The 21041-nt window shown below is 47.2% G+C and overlaps 1 protein-coding gene across 4 annotated transcripts in view; it reads left to right on the top strand.

Annotated features, from left to right (window-relative positions):
- Positions 1 to 5429: 5429 nt before the first annotated feature.
- The window catches only part of LOC132383084 (beta-1,4-mannosyl-glycoprotein 4-beta-N-acetylglucosaminyltransferase-like), a 97776-nt gene continuing 82164 nt past the window's right edge, over positions 5430 to 21041 (top strand). Inside the window, exon 1 of one of the 4 annotated variants that reach the window (XM_059953866.1) lies at positions 5430 to 5449. The gene's annotated coding sequence lies outside the window, so the exon portion shown is untranslated. Of the gene's footprint in view, positions 5450 to 10268; positions 10398 to 10443; positions 10991 to 11021; positions 12332 to 21041 lie in introns of those variants that run through there. The other 3 variants (XM_059953864.1, XM_059953863.1, XM_059953859.1) reach the window with 3 other exon arrangements.

The following is a 21041-nucleotide window of genomic DNA, read 5'->3' as shown; positions in this document are numbered from 1 at the left end:
TCTATCACCAAGCCAGTTTAAAATTCAATTCACCAAATTCCCTTGGATCTAACTTGTTTTTGGGCCAATCCTCCTGTGGTGTTTTATCAAGTTCTTGAATGATGTCCATGTAGCCATATACCCTCCATTCTATTGAGCAGTTGTGCTCTTTCTGCTTACTATGTCAGTCTCAGAACTTCATCCAAAAAAAACACTCCAGATCATCTTGTGTTTCGTCAGAACTAAAATTGTCCGACCTGGTAATATCCATAAATTACCTGTCCATGCTCCAATAAGTAATAAAATTTCCTGTAAAATAGACGTAGCTATCAGCATTGCTCTAACTGTAGAAACAAGAGTTTATTTAATGTGATGACCTTACCTTTATTGTCTGTCTTAACCAATAAGATAGATATTCCTTAAGCAACACACATAAAATGCTGGAGGAACTCAGCAGATCAGGCAGCATCTATGGAAAAGAGTAAACTGTTGACATTTCAGGCTGGGACCCTTCTTCGGGATCCTCTAATTTTGTCTATATTCCACCACTTACTGCTGTCCTTCTCAGCGTTTTCCCTCCCCAAAGGCTTCATGCTTCTCTGGATTGTAAACAGAAGATCATACTTTAGAAACTTAATTGAAAATTTTGTGTAGGTGAAGAGGAAGGTTGATAACAGGAGAGCTTTTGACATTATCAAGCACCTTGCTAAAATCTGTGTAGACAAAGTCCTTCATAGCAGATCGATCAGGAAGGTTAAAACTCAGGGTTGCAAAGTGGCAGATTGCATTATAAATTGGCTCAGTGGGGGAAACCAAAGGTTATGGGGAATTTTAGTGTTTGCAAGGTTCTGTTCTAAATCCCTCGCTTTGCACAGTATCCATGCAAGTGATTTGGATTTTAATATTTAAAGTCAGCAGGCAATCCACTGGAGGAACTCAACAGGTTGAGCAGCATCTCTGGGAGGGAAGGAATTGTTGACGTTCCAGGCCGAAGCCCTGCATTAGGACTGAGTGTGGAGAGGGTGGTGATAAGACCACTCTGAGGTGATCGGTGGACTAAGGAGGGGTGAAAGATGACACGGCAGGTAGCGTCGGGAAGAAGAAGGGGGTGCAATTGGGAGGCGGTGGCCTTTGGGAGGGAGGGAGGATGAAGTTTGTAGACAGCTGCTGAAGGGAGATAAGCATGGTTTACCAGTACCAGAACCTGATAAATGGATCATCTGCAGGCAGAAAGGATTTGTTTTAATTTGGCACCATGCTCAGCATTAACATCATGTTCCTGTTCTGTACCCTTCTACAATGTGTACCGTGAGGGGGAGGTGAATGGGGGAGTAGATGGGTGAACTGTGTGTGTAGTGGATGGGTGGATCCACTTACAACTGACAGCAGGAAAGGTGTCGTTGCTCAGAGGGTGACGAACCTTTGAATCGCTCTGCCCCAGAAAGTGAATCAACATCCGGGCATTTGGACATTGTGGGAATGTGGGGTTGGAACAAGAAAATGGTGCCGATCTAAATTTGATCACCCTGTTCCCGGGTGCCCTGCCCTCGATCACTTTGTCAATAGACAATAGGTGCAAGAGTAGGCCATTCGGCCCTTCAAGCCTGCACCACCATTCACTGTGATCATGGCTGATCATCCACAATCAGTAACCCGTTCCTGCCTTCTCCCCATGTCCCTTGACTCCGCTATCTTTAAGAGCTCTATCTAACTCTTTCTTGAAAGCATCCAGAGAATTGGTCTCCACTGCCTTCTGGGGCAGAGCATTCCATAGATACTGTGTTCGTGGGTACTGTGCACCTGCGACCGTTCCAACTTCTATCTCCATGTGGTTCTTGATTCCTGATAATTCCACAGTCTCCCTGCAGCTCCACCAAGCCAGCCCCAAGGTCTGGTGGTTAAAGCAGTCTTGCAGTATCTCCATTCTGAAACCATATGTCCAGACCCCGTGACTGGTAATCCAATTCCTGGCTCTTCTGTCTGCACCAGAGTTAGCCATGTCAGCAAATGGCTATCTGCCCTGAGAAATAGCCTGCGCCAGAGTCTGGATGGTGCTGTGATGAAAAGAAACAATGATTGTGGATTGATTGTGGTACTGATTGTGGATGATCAGCCATGATCACAGTGCAGGTTTGAAGGGCCGAATGGCCAACTCTTGCTCCTATTGTCTATTGACAAAGGGATCGAGGGCAGGGCACCCGGGAACAGGGTGATCAAATTTAGATCGGCACCATTGCCTTCTTGTCCAGTAGATGCCACTTCTGGAACATCTGGAATACAAGGACACCTATCTCAGACTCGTAATTATTGACTACAGCTTTGTCTGCAATACCACAACTCCATACAAGCTTATCCCCAAACTCCTAGATCTTGGATCAACATCTCCCTCTGCAACTGGATCATGACTTGCTGAATTTCAAACCCAGGTGACTGGCCAGTCCTGCAGTTGAGGCCCAAAGGTCAATATGCTGTGATTGGCGAGTTCTGAGGGCTTGGTACCTAGAGGTCAGCAAAGTCAAGAGTTTGGCGTTTCTGGAGGTAGAAAGCCCAAAAGAGTGAATTCTGAAGTCGGAGGTAGAAGGCAAGTCTGGGTTAACTTGAAGGTTGGAGGTCTGATGACTGCAGGTCTGGGTGTCTAGACCAAAGACTGGAGGTTGGAGGCCTGATATCTGTGAGATAGAGAGACCAGGATCAAGGACTGGAGGTCCAGTGGCAGCCTGTCTTGAGGTTGGAGGTGTAAGGGTATGAAAGGGTGAGAAAGGGGCCTGTTTTGTCATTGTTTAGTTTCATTCTGTTGTTGTTGCCCCCTGTGATGTGCTGAACATTGAGGCCATGCTATGTTGGTGCTGTATTGTGTGGTGACACTTGCAGGCTACCCCCCCCCGCCCCGCCCCCGCACTTTCCCAGACATGTTGGTTGTTAACGCAAGCAACACATTTCACTGTTCAGATGTACATAAATAAATCTGAATCTGACCAACAGGCCAAAGTCAGCACCACCTGCACCACAATTACCCTCGACACTGGTGCTCCACCAGGCTGAATCCACAGCCCTTTAATTTACTGCCCAGGCACTCAAGACTGTATGGCCAGGCTCCATCCACAACTTTGCAGGTGACACCACCATAATGGGCCAGTAGTCAAAGAGCAACGTGATGGAGTAAAGGAAGGAAGGGGAGAGCCTAGTGGCATGATGTCAAGATAACAACCTGTCCCTCAAAACAAAAGAGTTGGTCTTTGACATTAGGAAGTGGGACAGAGTACATGCCCTTGTCTGTATCAATGGTGCTGAGGTAGAAATGCTTGTGAGCTTCTCTCTGTGGCCAGCAGACCACACCAGTGCCTCTACTTCAAAGGTTCCACTTAATACCAGAGAATGTATACAGTATACAACCTGCAATTCTTACTCTTCACAGACATCCACGAAACAAAAAACCCCTGAAGAATGAATGACAGGAAAGCATTAGAACCCCCCCCCCAAAGCCCCGTCCCACAGGCAAGCAGCAGGAAAGCATCAAATCTCCCGCACCCCCCACCACGTCATGTAAGCATTAGCAAAGCCCCCAAGGAAACCATAATCTGGAGTCCATGAACAAACACTGCTCACCAACGTGCCATAGGTTCTCTCTCAAAAGGATGAGGAACCTCGACTCATCTCTGATGGTCCTCAACAGGAGCAGGTTTAAAGTGAGAAGACCTTGCTGAAACTTAATAGTCTAATTAGTGTAAAATGGATAAGTTCCCCAGGTTGTACAAGGATTTACAGCAACTAACGTTTATGCAGCTCATTTCACATTAAACAATCTCCCTCAGGCATTCCTTAAGTAAACCACACGAAAATTGACACTGAGCCAAAGGAGAAGCTGTTAGGAGAGAGTAAAATATAACAAGGTTTGGTTTGAGCTCTTGCAACATTTAAGAAGTATCTCAATGAGAACTTGAAATGCCATGGAATTTACAGTATGGATCTAGCGGATGTAAACGGGATTAGTATACAAGGGTACTGGATGGTTGACATGGACATAATGGGCCTAACGACACCAGTTTCTGTGCCCTATGACTGTTCAGGTTGGTTGAGACGCGTCCATCTCCCACTCCACTCTGACCTATGGATCTCTGGTCCCCTGCACTGTTAGAGTAGGGCCCAGTGCCGGCTTGAGGAACAGCAACTCATCTTCCATCTGTGCACGTCACAGCCTTCCAGAATTCAATGTCACATTCTCCGAGCAAATCGGCAGATGCTGGAAATCCAAAGCAACACCCTCACAGAATGTTGGAGAAACTCAGCATCTATGGAAAATGGTAAACAGTCGATGTTTTGGGCTAAGACCTTCATGACTGGAAAGGAAGGGGAGGAAAAAGTGCAAGGTGGTAGGTGATAGGGTGAAACTAAGAGAGGAGGAGGTGTGAACTAAAGAGCTGGGAAGTAGAATGGTGGAAGAGATAAAAAGCTGGAGGAGGGAGAATCTGATAGGAGAGGATAGAAGCCATGGAAGAAAGGGAAGGAAGAGGGCAGCAGAGGGAGGTGATGGGCAGGTAAGGGGATAAGGTGTGAGAGGGAAACAGGAATGGTGAAGGAGAGGAGGGAGCACTTACTGGGAATTCGAGAAATTGACATTCATGCCATCGGGTTGGAGGCTACCCAGACGGAATATAAGGTGTTGCTCCTCCAACCTGAGTGTGGCCTCATCACGACAGTGGAGGAGGCCATGGATAGACAAATCTGAATATAAATGGGAAGTATAATTAAAATGGATGGCCTCCGGGAAATCCCGCTTTTTCTCGCGGAGCGTCGGTACGCAATGAAGCGGTCTCCCAATCTATGTTGGATCCCGCCAATGTACAGGAGGCCACGCTGGGAGCACCAGATAGAGCTGACCCCATCAGACTCGTAGGTGAAGTGTCGCCTCACCTGGAAGGACTGAACAGTAATGAGGGAGGAGGTGCAGGGACAGGTATCTGCATCACAATTGTCCATTCGTGTTGTAAGTCGTTCATCTGCGAGGTTGGCTGAGTTTTTTCCCTCTCCGTTAGCACTCGCTGGTCAAACATCTGTCATCTTCTAATCGACCCCATTAACAACCTGTTCTGGCCTGGCCTCACCCTGAGATTGACATTCCCATTATCTTCTCCAGCTCCCCACCTCTTTGCAATTTAACTCACTGCTTCTTCCACCGTTCCCTCCCTCTGAAACAATGGCATTACTCTGAGCATGAAACTCAATGGGGTGATTGATTTTCTATGTTGTCAGCAACAAGGAATGTGAAATGTTTTGCAGCAGGATCTGTAGGCAGCAGTGCCTGCGGCGTTGGCAGAGAGCAGGTCATCGGTACCCTAGGATACAGTCCTTGGTCAATGCTTTCATGTAAATTATGTCCTGGAGATCTTTTCTGCATGAGGTACAGAGCTGGTGGTGTGTAGGAATCTTGCCAGACGTGGAAGGCTGCATCATGGAGGGATTCCACACACAAGTAAGTACATTTGTGAAGTTTCAGGGAATTAAGGGCTGTAAAGGAACTAGCAAGGAAGAACTGATAAGACCTTGGGTAGATGATTCATGATATTGAATGCTGGAGCCGGCTTAAGGGACTGAGTGTTCTCTTAACAAGACCCTGTGTGACTTGGAAGGGAGCCTGTAGGTAAATATGTTCCCAGTACACCAGCTGACCTTGTCCTCCTTGATAGTAAACATACATTTAGGAGATTCCATCAAAGTAGTAGAACGTGTGGTCTGTAAATATTAGTTGGATGTCAGCATATCGACAAGAATAGAGTCGGTACAATGAGAGGTGGACAAGGTGAGCTGCAAGAGGATGTAGCGGAAGATAGGAGAAAGTTTAAGGTGAGAGCCAGAGGGGGTCTCTTCTGGAAGGAGAGGAGCGAGGGGAGCAGCTGAAGAAGATAACTAGTCTCAGTCCTAGGACAAAAAAAATCTCCACAAGCTCTGTTCACTACCTGGGGCTAAGTCACAGTTATCAGTTTGGCCTCAGAAGATGCACAGTTTTGGCAGATTTGGTGAAGTGGTGAACGCTCCTGATGAAGAGTTTCAGCCTGAAACGTCGTCACTACCTCCTCCCATTGATGCTGTCTGGCCTGCTGAGTTCTGCCAGCATTTTGTGTTTTTATTGACCAAATGGTTATTTAAGTCTCATTCCCATTTAGGTCATTAACCTGAGATGAGCCTATGAGTGTAAAATGCTGCTGCTTTGTGCATGAAATCTTGCAATCTGATCATTCAGTATAGAATTTTTAGAAACTGTTCTCTGCCTCTGTCCCAACCGTTATATATGGCTGATTAGCTGGGGGCAGAGTAACCCCATTTGAGTTCTAGATTTTGGAGATCTTTCTCTGGAGATGCACTTTGTTGCCTTGCAGGGGCGGACTGCAGGCTGGCCAGCATGGATAATGTTTAAGGATTTTCAGAATAGTTCCTCAAGTATGGCTTGGACTTATAAGTATTTTAATAGATCAATATTTCATCTGTCTCAAATACAGCATTGGCCAAGAATCATATGGAGAACCAGAGCACAGTGCATAACAAGCTGAGGCACCACTTCGGCGACTGTGGTTTGTACATATTGTACATTGAGTCCTGTGTGGGGGGGGGGGGGGAGTGTTTTCTTGTACTTTTCTCTGAAGGTTTTAGGATCACACCTACTCTGTGCCTGTGAATCCACACAGATGTCAGTCCATAAGGTTGAATGAAGCCCACTGAGCTTTCTAACCAATCAAGGTGTGCCTCTTTTCTCAAAGGATTCTGAAGCAACTGCCAATCACTGTCAGTAAATGGCAGCCTCGGCAGCAATGTCCAGTTCCTGAAAGCTCTGGCATCTGAAATGTAGCCAGTGTGCTCCCTCCCATATCCAAACAGCCTGGGTAGACATCAGCCACAATGAGGCATTATAATCATAATTCCTGAAGGTCAACACAGCCATTCCAGTCTACAACCATGAATTGTTTTTCTATGAATAATCAGCCTTCAAAATATTAACTGTTCAAATCTCTATTGTATGCTCAAGTGACTTGCACAGCAAGCAATTTTCAATAGATAACAGAACAATCCAAAGCAGAGAAGCTCCAGCAATGGTTACTCCCACACATTGTCCCGGCTGCCTCATATTTCTTATGTATTTCCTGGAGCTTAGGGCAACAATTAGGCTCCTCAATCTCTGGCGGTGTTCAGGGCTTCCTTCATGGTGTAAGTCACTTCCCCTCAGTTTTCACGACTTTCAGTCACACAGGTCCCGGGTGGAGGCTTGGGAATACATCACACTCAGATGTAGAAGGAATCTCCATTGCTGTTTCCATAACAATTTGGGTTTGCCATTCGGAGTTGTCCTTGCTGAGCGGTGGACCACTCTACCCTTTGACCTGTTTGGCACGGGTGACCCTACCAAGGGCCAAAGCGTAAAGCCCTGACTCCAGCCAACATGGCTCTCCGAGTCATTGAGGTAGGCAAACCTCCAAGCCATGACAAGTTGTCCTTTTGGAGGATTGCTTAGTAAATCTCCTTAAAAAGCTGCACCTTTCGGGAAGTTTGATGTAAAGTTTCACAAACAATCTTCCACCTCGTCACTGCTGATCTGTAGCGAACACTTCAGAAGCAGTCATTTTTTTCCAGTGGAATATCACAAATATCAAAGCTGTTGGCTTTTGTCCTTACCAGAAATTCAATTCCTGCTCCCCCGTTTTAATTTCTCCCCATTTAAACTGCCATTGGACTCCATTCCCCCTGCCCAGTCCTGCACATTGGCTTAGACTGAATGAGTCTCTTTGCAAGCAATGTTATGTTTCTTCTTGAATTTTACACCTTACCCATCATCGTGAACTTCCTCTTCCATAGCACCACCAATTTCCAGTATGAACTCACCTGTTGATGAACTCCATTCCGAGACACTCCTGACCAGCTTCCTATTTCTCGCTACTTATCAGGACTCTTCTGCTCACTGATCTAATTCCACCAAGGCCTCCAATTTTAAATTGTTGTCACCTTTATCTCTGCTCCCCCACTCCTGCCAGGACATCCATTGTTATTTATAACCACCCAAGATTATGAGCTGCACAAACACCAGTGGTAGCTAGTTCTTCATCTATTTTACATTCTGGAATAACAGGCCCTTCAGCCCACTATGTCCATACTGACCATCCAGTACCCTTCTATACTGATCTCATTTACCACCATTCAGTCCATAGACTTCCATGCCATGGCAGTTTGAATTCTCATCAAGATAGTTACTTCTCAAATGTTGTACCTTCCCTTCAAACCAAGCCTTCTGTTATATTTTGCTCACTATTCCAGCTCCTCCTTTGGCTCAGTATCAGTTTTTGTGCAAATTAATGTGAGAAAGCCTTGGGGTAGTTGTTAAATACACAGAATAAGGGCATTATGTGCAATTATGTGTGAATCTAGTTACAGGAAAGTCATTTCACTGTAAACCTGTTCTCATATCACAGAACAAACATACAGGAATTACATACTCAAATTCTGTTAATTTACCAGCTCTGCCACTGTAAAGTTGACAGTAAGTATCATTTGGAGTATTCTGTTCAGTTCTGGTCCCTTCCTTATGCAATATGTGGAAGCTTTAGAGAGGGTGCACAGGAGATTTACCCGGATGCTGCCTGGATTAGCAAGCACGTCATATGAGGAAAGGTTGAACAAGCTAGGGCTTTACTCTTTGGAGCAGAGGAGGACAAGAAGTAACTTTATAGAAGTGTACATGAGGCGACACAGTAGTGTAGTGGCTAGCACAACACTTTATGGTACCAGGTTCAATTCCCACTGCTGCCTGGAAGGAGTTTATATGTTCTCCCTCTGACTGCATGGGTTGGTTTCCTCCGGGTGCTCTGGTTTCCTCCCACAATCCAAAGATGTGCCAGTCGGTAGGTTAGTGGGTCATTTTAAATTATTCCGGTTAAATCAGGAAACTAGGGTTAAATCGGGGGTTGCTGTATGGCGTGCCACAAAAGGCCAGGGTAGATAAATAAATATCAAGATGACAAGAGGCATTGATAGAGTGGACAGCCAACACAACCTTTCCGAGACAGAAATGACCAACATGAGAGGGCATATTTTTAAGGTAATTGGAGGAAGGTATAGGGATTTGTTATTTTATACAGAATGGTAAGTGTGTGGAATGCACAGCCTGGTGGTAGAGGCAGGCATATTGCAGGCATTTAAGAGACTCTTCGATAGGCATATGGATGAAAGAAAAAATGGAGGCTATATGGGAGGGAAGCATTAGGTTGATCTTGGAGTAGGTTAAAAGGATGGTGCAATATCGTGGGCAGAAGGATGTGTTATGCTATACTGTTCTATGTTAAACAATGGAGGAAGGCACAGGGTTGTTGATCTAGGCACTTTAGTTGAACCTAGTTCTCTCTGTCTTACACTTGCTTTCTATGTGCTCATTTTTCGCTGCTGCCAAAAGGTCGGAGGTACAGGAGCCTTAGGTCCCACACCTCCAACTTCGAGCAGTTATTAGCCTACAACCATCAGGCTCCTGAACTGACATAGATAACTTCAATCACCACTACTTTGAATTGATTCTATGACCTATAGACTCGCTTTCAAGGACTCTTCAGAACTTGCGTTCTCAGTATTTTTTTATTTGCAGTTTGTCTTTGTTTGCCAGTCGTAGTTAATACATTTTTCATAAATTTTGTTTATTTTCCTGCACATGCCTGCAAGAAAATGAATTTCAAGATGCATAATAAAGTGGCTACTGAGTATGTTGATGGTCTTCTGCTGCTGTAGCCCATTCACTTTAAGGTTCAATGTGTTGTGTGTTCAGAGATGCTCTTCAGCATACCATTGCTTTGAAGTGTGGTTATTTAAGTTACAGCAGCCTTCCTGTTAGGTTGAACCAGTGTGGTTGTTCTCATTGACACAGCATTTTTGCTCACAGAACTGACACTCCCTAGATGTTTTATTCTCGGTACACTTTAGAGGCTGTTGTGTGTGAAAATCCCTGAAGGTCAACAATTTCTGAGATACTGAAACCACCCCATCTGGCACCAACGATCATTTCACAGTCACAGTCACTTAGATTACATCCCCCCCCATTCTGATGTTTGATCTGAACAACAACTGAACCTCTTGACCATGTCAGCATGCTTTTATACATTGAGTTGCTGCCACATTACTGGCTGATACTAATGAGTAGTTAGTATACCTAATAAAGTGGCCACTGAGTGCACATGTACTTTGATAATAAGTCAAGTCAAATTTATTTATATAGCGCATTTAAAAACAACCCACATTGACCAAAGTGCTGTACAGGTCAGAGCAGGTAGCTAAAATCACAAATACAAAAAACAGACATAACCAGCAAGGCAAACGGCCTAAAGGCACTACAGAAACAACACAAGGGCCTGGGCACAAGCCAAAAATCAGCCATAGCAGGAGGATTCAAACAAGTAAGTTTTGAACCTGGATTTAAAAGAGTCGATGGAGGGGGCAGATCTGATAGGGAGGGGAATGCTGTTCCACAGTCTAGGGTCTGCAACAGCAAAGGCGTGGTCACCCCTGAACTTAAGTTTAGATCGCGGGACAGCCAGGAGCCCTAAGTCAGCCAACCTGAGGGACCAGGAAGTAGAATAAGAGGTTAGAGGTCTGTGATATAGGGGGGGGGGGGGTAGCCCACTTAGGGCTTTATAAACAAACAGGAGAATCTTAAAATCAATTCTGAACCGTACTGGAGGCCAGGATAGGAGTAATATGGTCCCTCTTCCGGGCACCTGTCAGGAGCCTGGCTGCGACGTTCTGGACCTGTTGCAGACGAGACAGGGACAACTAACTAATCCCAGTATACAGGGAGTTGGAGTAGTCCAAGCGGGAGGATATAAGGGCGTGGATGACTTTCTCGAGATCTTTGAAAGAGAGCAACTGCTTGATTTTGGCATTAGTACCAAGCAGGAAGTAAGTTTACTTTGAACCTTAAGACTGCCAGTACGAGGGCGTGGTGAGGTGACATAGGAAAAGTGAATAGTGAAGGCAACTGGATAAACAGGTGAGTTTGTGTGGGATGGCGGGATTATAAAAGGTGTCAGTGGCAATCTGTTTCCTGAGCCGGGCGCACTGAGATCCAGAAAAAGTTTCCGAGATGGTCCAGATGAGTGAGAGGACAAAGGTGATGACTTGATGATTTCTGTAGGTCGACGTGCTTTGCTGGAGGAGGTTGATGTTGCGTCAGAAAAGGCTCGGAACAAGAATACCTCCGTGTAACTCACCAAAAGGCAGACACAGCTAGGGGCCCATGTGTGTGCATGCCCCTCCTTGAACTACGGAAGATGGGGGGGGGGGATAAAAATAGATGCTCCACAATTGCTGTCAGATCCGCAAACTTCTTCCAGCTTTTCTGAGAGCTTTTGCTGTTAAATTCCAGCATCTGCAGTTTATCTGTCTTCGTGTTTCCTCAACGGTGGTTTCCCTCTTTACCTACATTAGTGGCTACACTTCTCTCCTCACTCCAAACCTCCACCACCTGCGTAAGGGTAGTTTCCCTTGGTAAACCCTCCACACCACCAGCCGCCACACTCTGATGTTTCGGCCGCTTCCAAGGTGGAGATAGCACTGGACACGCCTTTCGGCAATTCCCTGTTTCACCCTTCAGTCGTCCCCAACATTCGCTCTCCTTCTCCAGACACCACAGGAGGTGAAAAACTTTGAACCTTTTTCTCCCCCCTTCCCAGTGTTCAGGGCCCCAGACACAACTTCCCCGCGAAGCAGTGTTTCGTTGGCAGTTTTTTTTTTAAAACAGTTTGGTGCATTGCATCTGATGTTCACGATGCGCTGTCTGTACTGGAGAAATCCCATACATAACGGTGACCGCTTTTCAGTTGCCTGTCGCTTTAACTTTGCACCCCACTCCTCCTCTGACCGTTGTACAGCACGAAGCCGTCGAAACCGCACTCGTCATCCCACGAGGAAGTGGCGGTTCTCGCGACGAGAATATTAGTATTAAGTCAACACTTTCGGATTGCCTCGTCTTTCCCGTTGGATAGCAGAAGGAACCATCTGCAAGGTTATTGTAACCTGCTGCCTCCACGGCCGCCATCAGGCCCGCCTTCCGCGGTGTTCCCCGGCGCTGTGCAGAGGGGAGGACGGTGCAGCCGGTGGGAGAGCTGTCTGAGGTCCTGCCGACGGACAGGGGCGACGGTGCGGCAGGGGCGCGGGCCCTTTAAGGGGCGGGGGTCTCTCTCTCGCCCTCGCCCTCCCTGCGCACTCGGCCGGGCGGGGAGCTGCGGCCCGATTCAGCGAGAGGCGGCGCCGGCAGAGGCTGCGGACCGACATCGGGGACTGGAGTGGATACGGAGCCGGGCCGGAGTGGGCCGGTGGCAGCGGGCGATGGGTGAGTGACCAAGCAGGCGCGCTCCTGCGGATTCCCGCCCCGGCCCCGGCCCCGGCATCTGCACGTCCCGAGCCTAAGAACGTCCACGTCGGTAGGGGCGACCAGGCCAGCCCACCCTTCCTCCCCGCACCAGCCATCAGGTCATGGGCCCGACAACTTCCCCTTTCCCTCTCCCGCCACACACTAACAATATCCCCACACCTTCCCCTCCGTTCCCTGACCCCCACCAATCTCACCCCTCACCACCCCTTTCACCTCCCCCTCCTCTCCCCCTCCTCTCCCCCTCCTCTCCCCTCCTCTCTCCCTCCTCTCCCCCTCACCACCCCTTTCACCTCCCCCTCCTCTCCCCCTCCTCTCCCCCTCCTCTCCCCACCTCTCTCCCTCCTCTCCCCCTCACCACCCCTTTCACCTCCCCCTCCTCTCCCCCTCCTCTCCCCCTCCTCTCCCCCTCCTCTCCCCCTCCTCTCCCCTCCTCTCCCCTCCTCTCCCCCTCCTCTCCCCTCCTCTCCCCCTCCTCTCCCCCTCCTCTCCCCCTCCTCTCCCCCTCACCACCCCTTTCACTCCCCCTCCTCTCCCCCTCACCACCCCTTTCACCTCCCCCTCCTCTCCCCCTCCTCTCCCCTCCTCTCCCCCTCCTCTCCCCCTCCTCTCCCCTCCTCTCCCCCTCCTCTCCCCTCCTCTCCCCTCTCCCCTCCTCTCCCCTCCTCTCCCCTCCTCTCCCCTCCTCTCCCCTCCTCTCCCTCCTCTCCCCCACCTCTCCCCCTCCTCTCCCCCTCCTCTCCCCCTCCTCTCCCCTCCTCTCTCCCTCCTCTCCCCCTCCTCTCCCCTCCTCTCCCCTCCTCTCCCCTCCTCTCTCCCTCCTCTCTCCCTCCTCTCCCCCTCACCACCCCTTTCACCTCCCCTCCTCTCCCCTCCTCTCCCCTCCTCTCCCCTCCTCTCCCCTCCTCTCCCCTCCTCTCCCCTCCTCTCCCCCTCCTCTCCCCTCCTCTCCCCCTCCTCTCCCCCTCCTCTCCCCCTCCTCTCCCCCTCCTCTCCCCCTCCTCTCCCCCTCCTCTCCCCCTCCTCTCCCCCTCCTCTCCCCCTCCTCTCCCCCTCCTCTCCCCCTCCTCTCCCCCTCCTCTCCCCTCCTCTCTCCCCTCCTCTCTCCCCTCCTCTCTCCCCTCCTCTCCCCTCCTCTCCCCTCCTCTCTCCCCTCCTCTCTCCCCTCCTCTCCCCCTCCTCTCCCCCTCCTCTCCCCCTCCTCTCCCCCTCCTCTCCCCCTCCTCTCCCCCTCCTCTCCCCCTCCTCTCCCCCTCCTCTCCCCCTCCTCTCCCCTCCTCTCCCCCTCACCACCCCTTTCATCTCCCCCTCACCACCCCTTTCATCTCCCCCTCCTCTCCCCCTCCTCTCCCCCTCCTCTCCCCCTCCTCTCCCCCTCCTCTCCCCCTCCTCTCCCCCTCCTCTCCCCCTCCTCTCCCCCTCCTCTCCCCCTCCTCTCCCCCTCCTCTCCCCCTCCTCTCCCCCTCCTCTCCCCCTCCTCTCCCCCTCCTCTCCCCCTCCTCTCCCCCTCCTCTCCCCCTCCTCTCCCCCTCCTCTCCCCCTCCTCTCCCCCTCACCACCCCTTTCACCTCCCCCCTTTCCCCTCTATTCCCATTCACTCTCCACCCCACTCCCATCTACTCTTTCTCCCCCCCCCCTCACTCCCACCACCTCTCTCCTCCACCCAACCACCACACCTTCCCTAACTCATCTGCCTTTGTATGTTTCCCACTCGGTCAAGGTGAACAAACTGTCCAAGGAGGCTCTATTGGTGATTACAGCCAATTTCAACATCTCACCCACTATCCATGGTCTAATGGTTGGATATTTCCTGATGTTATTCCCATGGCTGTTGCCCTTCCTCCTGGAATGAGTTGATGTCTTTAGGAATGCTCCCAGCTTGCCCAATGAGTAAAAGATGTGTTTGGTGCAAGTGTGTCTCCTGGGCTTTGTGTTCCAGTTCTGGAGAGATGCAGTTCCCAGATTTCGGGCTAAGACTGTGTGATTGTTGGGCCTGCCTTATACCAATAATAAAAAAACCATCTATCATCCCTAGAGTGGCAGGTGAATACTTCTCTCTATCTAAAGTCAACTCTCGTCAGTCATTACCCAAGTGCTTGGAAACTGTAGTGATACTTGGCTGGAGAGGTGGATGGATCTTAATAATCTAAGCAATGTTCTCACTCGTATGGAAAAAGGTGATTGCTAACTGACCTTGGACGGGCAAGGCCTGATGAAATGATAGGTGAAATTTAATACAGGATCGTTCGTCATGTGCCGTGTCACATCGTATGACATGGGCAATCATGGTCTGATCTATGACAGTGATTCTTCTTGGCAAATTTTACTACAGTAGTTGTTTGCCTTCTGGGCTGTGTGTTTACAAGATGGGTTATACCAGCCATTATCAATACTCTTCAGAGATTGTCTGCCTGGCATCAAACAGGACTTGTGTTATGCACCACCTACTCCTTTGGCTTTATGTGACCCTAATCGGGGGGGGGGGGGCAGCTAAGCAGATGCTTCACACTGCCACTGCCCAAGGGTGACCTGCATGTTAGCGGAGGGAAGAAGTGCCTTACACCTCCTTTGGTAGAGACCTATCTCTACCCTCTTGCCCTAATACAGGATTAAGAGGGAACTGATGCATTTTGGAAGCAACTTAAGTCAGCTGAGCCACAGATATCAAGGGTATTGTAAGCTGTACTTTCGTTCTGTTTGTGAAGCAAGTAATTCATGTGCAACTTTTTACAAAGCCAGTGATTAGACCTTTGCTGGAGTGGTGTCCATGTCTGGGCACTGCACTCCAGAAAGGTTGCCAAGGCATTGGGGTGCATGCCTAGGTGCCTTATTGCAGTCAAAGAAGGGATATGGGTAGTTGGGGAACCGCTTGGGGGCCCCCGGGAAAAATACTAGGACATCATCATGCTCCAAGCACCCATCTACTTCTGGAACAGGTGGAATACATTCATGCCGCGGATGAGAGCAGTAATCCTACAGTAATGCAGCTAGTCCTGATCAGAGTGGAGATGGTTAAGGGAAAATTTAAGAGTGATTTTCAAAGTCCTGGAGAGTTTTGAAAGGCTATGCAAGAAACTGCTTCCAGAAGAATTGGTGACGAGAGGACAGAGCTTTAAAGTAATTGACAAAAAGACAAGAAGGTATCAAGAATATTTTTAAACAGACCACATTGTAATGTTTTTGGAATCTGTAAATCTGTGAATTCATCTATATACGTATATAATAGGAAATTGTTGGAAAGAGAAATTTGCAAGGTAGACCTGAGATTCCACAGTCACAGGAAATCTTGGGCAGCATGCACAAAATTCTAGAGAATCTTAGCAGGTCAGGCTGCATTAAAGGAGGGGCATAAACAGTCGATGTTTCGGGCTGAAACCCATCATTGGGGCTGCCCCATTCTTTTTAGGACTTCATTAGGTCTGTCCCCTTCCTTTCCAGTCCTGAGAATTAGTTTTTCATTTTCATATGTACCAGCTGCAGTGAAAAAAAAATCTGTTTGACATGACAACGGGACCAGCATCACATTGAGGGAACGCGACAACACAATGCAGAATAAAGAGCAGCAGAGAGAGGCCAATGCAAAGGGACAAGGGCCAGGAGGAAGTAGATTGTGAGGTCCATCTTGAGGTCCAGGATAGAAGCTGCTCTTGGGTCGGATTGGATGGGCATTTGGTCTTTTGTATCTTCTATCCAATAGGAAAGGGGGAGAAGAGACAAGGTAAGGGGTAAATGGGGATCTTTGATTATGTTGGCTGCTTAACTGAGATAGAAAGAAGTGTAGACAGAGTCCATGGAAAGGAGGTAATTATTCACGAAACAGTGCAGTTCCTTGCGCCCTTGGCCAGAGTAGTTGCCTTGATACAACCCGATAGGATGTTTTCTGTGACAAATCTGTATATATATAAAAAATAGATGAGCCAATGGATATGTGCTGAATTTCTTCAGTCTCTCAAAGTGAAGGTGAATCAGGAGGTAGGTTAATTGAAGTAACTGCTTGAAAGGGCTGCCAGAGGTTGAATGCTGTCCTTTGGGTGACCGAGTCAGTCATATGTGAGAAGGCAAGTTTTAAATCTTTCCATAGATCTGTTGGACAATCTGGGGCCTGGTTTAACTATAAGAAACAAAACCACAGGAAAGAAATAGCCTAGTCCAAGGGTGTGAGCCTTTTTTGAGAGGTTACGCTCAAAGCGGCGATAACCTAAAACTATTCTCTTGAATGCCATAATAACTTTGAGCAGAAATTATCATTGATTAGTGAATTAGTAACAATAATTATGGACTTTTTAAAGGGAAAAGTATGGGTCTTGTTGTCTTATTTATGTGTATTCACTGTTTTACTATGAATAAAAGTACAAAAGAGATCAAAATAAATTAGGTATTTTCAAAAACTTGTTCAAAAATTATTAATATTTTAAAAAGGCAATTGAAAAATAACATCATTTCTAAGTAGTATTGTACTTCACATAAGGGAGTCCAGGACCAGAAGACTTGGCCTCAGAAAAGAAGGGTGTCCTTTTAGAACAGAGATGAGGAGGAATTTCTTTAGCCAGAGGATGGTGAATCTGCTAAATTTATTGCACAGATGACTGTGGAGGCAAAGTCATTGGGTATATTTAAAGCAGAGGTTGCTATGATCTTGATTAGTAAGGGTTAGTCAATGGTTACAGGGAAAAGGCAGGAAAAATGGGGTTGAGAGGGACAATAAATCAGCCATGATTGAATGGCAGAGCAGACTCGATGGGCCAAATGGCCTAATCCTGCTCCTATGTCTTGTGTATTACAAAATAAAAATCGTGAATATGAAATTATAAGCTTTTCATATTCATAAAAGATTGAAAAAATACAAATATACATTAAGAACATTAAGCCAACTTTTAAACACATTAAACTAGTTTAAAGGAAAACACAGGAGTCCAAAATGCGGGTCTAACTTCGAATTTACTTTCAGGTGTGGTCATATCAGCAGTAGTGTGATGAGCGTATTCAGTTCACCTTGTTAAATATATAAACCGTAATAAGTTACTTAAACAAAAATCTTAACCAATATATTTACAAGATTACTCAAACATTACTGAAGTATTAAATACACAACAGTTATTCTCTGTGAGGCTTTTATTGTTGTACTGACACTGACAAATAATTTTTAGCTGGCTTGTATTTGGTTGTTTTGACAGCTATAGAAGTAGTTTCATCAGTAAGTTTACTCCTTAGTTAGACTTGACCAAGTTCATCACTGGGTGGGGGGAGCAACTTGTGCGAATATTCATGGTGGTGTTAAACTACATGTATTTACTGTAATTGTCCAGAGTTCACTCATAAACAGCAAGAAAAATACATAAGCAGAGCGAAGCCAAGGGCAGCTGGCCCAACTCTTTACTAACCAAGTATGTACTGATGCGTACACCAGGTCTGTGTGAATTCCAAAACGTATCATCCAATGTGAGGTGTTCTCATAACCTTTTATCTGACACCAAGCTGGCGTGAGAACTTTCTTGTGAAAACATCTCACTGTTCTCGGGTTCTAAAAATCATTTGCTGCCTCATTTGGCAGCAAAGGTAATCACAATGCAGCTGTTTTATTACGGTGCGTTTTAAAGAATCGAGTGGTGGCACTGCATGCTGCCATAGGTTTGCCACCCCTGGTGGTGACATGGTATTGTGACAACTTTGTCTTTGGTCTCAACAAAAGAGCTGGTTGTTGACTTCAGAAAGCAAACGGGGAGGGGGGAGTGCAGTCCGCGTGGTCTTGTCGTCATCAGCAGTATTGAGATTAAGAACTTCAGGTTCCAAGATCTGAGCATTATCAATAGCCCGTCCTGGTCCAACCACGTTGATGTTGCGGCCAAGCAAGCTCACCAATGCCTCTACTTCCTCAGGAGGTATCCCCCTGTTGATCCTTGCCATTTCTTTTATCAATATGCCATTGGAAAGCATTGTCTGGATGTATAACTGCTTAGTATGACAACTGTTCAGCACATGACCGTAAGAAACAGCAGAGAGTTGTGGACGCAGCTTAGCACATCACAGAAACTAGCCTCCCCTCTATGGACTCCCATCTATAGCTTTTTTTGGTTGGCTTTCGTTGAATTTTAAAAACTTCCCAGCCATCCGACTTCCCACTCACTTTTGCTAACTTGTATGCCCTTTCCTTGGCTTTTATGCAGTCCTTAACTTCCCTTGTCAGTCACAGTTGCCTACCCCTGCCATTTGAGAATTCCTGTGGGACATATCTATCCTGCGCCTTGTGAACTATTCCCAGAATCTTCAGCCATCTCTACTCTGCTGTCATCCCTGCCAGTATCCCCCTCCAAACCACCTGAGCAAGCTCTTCTCTTATCCCTCTGTAATTCCCTTGATTCCAATGCAATAGTGATGCATGTGACTTGCACTTCTCCCTCCCAGACTGCAGTCATGGTATGATCACTGCCTTCTAAGGGTTCCTGTACATTAAGCTCCCTAATAAGGTCTGGGTTATTGCCCAACACCCAATCTAAGATAGCTTTCCCTTAACAGACTCAAGCATAATCTGCTCTAAAAAGCCATCTCATAGACATTCAACAAATTCCCTCTCTTGCGATCCGGCACCAACCTGATATTAGATTAAACCACTCCCAACAGCTCTAGTAAATCTGCCCACAAGAATATTGGTCCCCCTTGGATTCAAGTGCAACCCGTCCCTTTTATACAGGTCCCATCTGCCCCCACTCCAATTCTTCAGCCAAGCAATTATCTGCCACCTCATTCTATTCCTATCCTCACTGCTGAGTGGCATGGGCAGCAATGCCATGATTACTACCCTTGAGGTCCTGCTTCGCAGCCTCCTCCCTAACTCCCTGTACTGTATTCTGTTTTGAGGACCTCCTCCTCTTTTCTACCTGTCGTTGGTACTAATATGTACCATGACCTCGGGCTGCTCACCCTCCCTTTTCAGGATATCGTGGACACGTTCAGAAACATCGCAGACCCTGGCACCTGACAGGCAAACTACCATCCACGTTTCTTTTTAATGCCCACAGAATTGCCTATCTGAACCCGCTCCAGTTCCCTACCCTTCCTGAGCCTCAGTGCCAGAGGCATGGCTGCTGTTGCTTCCCCCAGGTAGCAACTCCCTCCCCCGACAGTACTCAAGATGGAGTCCAAGAGTTGTCTGGAAGGTGAAGGATTAGAGTCACTAGCTATGGAGTAAAGGTCTTCGGCCGAGTTCAAATCAATCTTTCAATACCTAATTTACCTTTCTTGTCCAAGAGCTGGATGTGTAGCTCCCCAGCAACCCCCATTCTCATCTCCCCTCAGCTCTTGACTTTCTTAAAGGGTGTCTGGGTCTTGGCAGTAGAGCAGACCCCTTTGCTGCCGCCTGAATGGGTCTACGTTCTGATTCGTCAAGTGGATTGCTGCACCATTCCTGTCTATCAAAGCAAAGCAACTTCTTTTCCTGCTTTAGAATCTCCTCCAAATTTAACTTGGGTTTAAGTTCCTCTGATTTCTTTTACTGCTGCTTTGGCAATTTTTTTTCCCCTTTGTATTCCATGCTCTAGAATTCTTGAAATCATGAAATGGTACGGCAAGGAAGGAGGCCATTCATTGAGCCTGTGCCGGTTTTCTTTCAGAGCCAGCCTGCTCTCTGCAGCCTGGCACATTTTTCTGCACTATATATTTCTGCAATTTCCTTTTAAAGCAAAACAGAATCTCCTTTTAGCATCTGCAGACTCTGCAATACAGAGTTCAGCGGCATGTTTCATCCAAGTTTTTCTTTATTTCATCATTAGTTGTCTTCCCTTTTATTTTTTTTTAAACTCTAGTCCTCAATTGTTTCACCAATGGGTATAGCCTCCCATGAAGGCAGATATATTTAGGGGCATTTAAGAGACTCTTAGATGGGCACATGAATGACAGAAGAGAGGAAGGGTTTGATTGGTCCTGGAGCAGTTAAAAGGTTGGCATAACATTGTGGGCCAAAGGGCCTGTATTGTGCTGTGATGTTCTATCCTCTGTTTACTCAACCCGTTGTTTTATTACTTTGTCAATTTTCCATAGGACATAAGAGCATAATTAGGCCATTCAGCCCATCAGCCCCATTCTGTTTTCTCCCTGTAACCTTTGATGCCCTGACTAATCAAGAACCTGTCAACCTCCCCTTTAAATATACCCTGTGTCTTGGCCACCACAGCTGTTTATGGCAATGAATTCCACAGATTCACTACACTTTGGCTAAGGAAATTCCTCATCTCTGTTCAAAATGGACGTGCTCTATACTGAGGTTGTGCCCTCTGGTCTGAGACTCCCTCACTATAGCCACCCTATCTAGTCCTTAGAGACCATTGTGATAGCAGCCCACTAAAAGGCCCCAAACTTTATTTCAAACCTTGTGTTGCCTTCGCCAAGCAAGCAACTCCTCGCAATGATTGCAGCGTGCCAGTCTTCTCCCCTTAGTCTTTTCAAAGAAAGCAGACCTAGCCTCTAATCTCTTGTAAATGTGATTCCTTGCCCTAGCTGTTTTTCCCAAAATCTTCCCTAGTTCCTCTAATGCCTTCACATCATTCAGTCACAGTTGTACCTGGAACTTCAGCTGAGGTGGAGCTAGTTCAGCACAACCTCCCGGGTTTTATCTCTGACTCTAATGATAAATCCCAGAATTATGCATCTCCCTTTCTAAACCTTTTCTGACACTTTC

Source organism: Hypanus sabinus, chromosome 29 (genome assembly GCF_030144855.1).
Source record: "Hypanus sabinus isolate sHypSab1 chromosome 29, sHypSab1.hap1, whole genome shotgun sequence".
NCBI classification, from domain to species: Eukaryota; Metazoa; Chordata; class Chondrichthyes; order Myliobatiformes; family Dasyatidae; genus Hypanus; species Hypanus sabinus.
The sequence above is the reverse complement of the archived record's forward strand: the minus strand, read 5'-3'. Positions and strand labels throughout refer to the sequence as shown.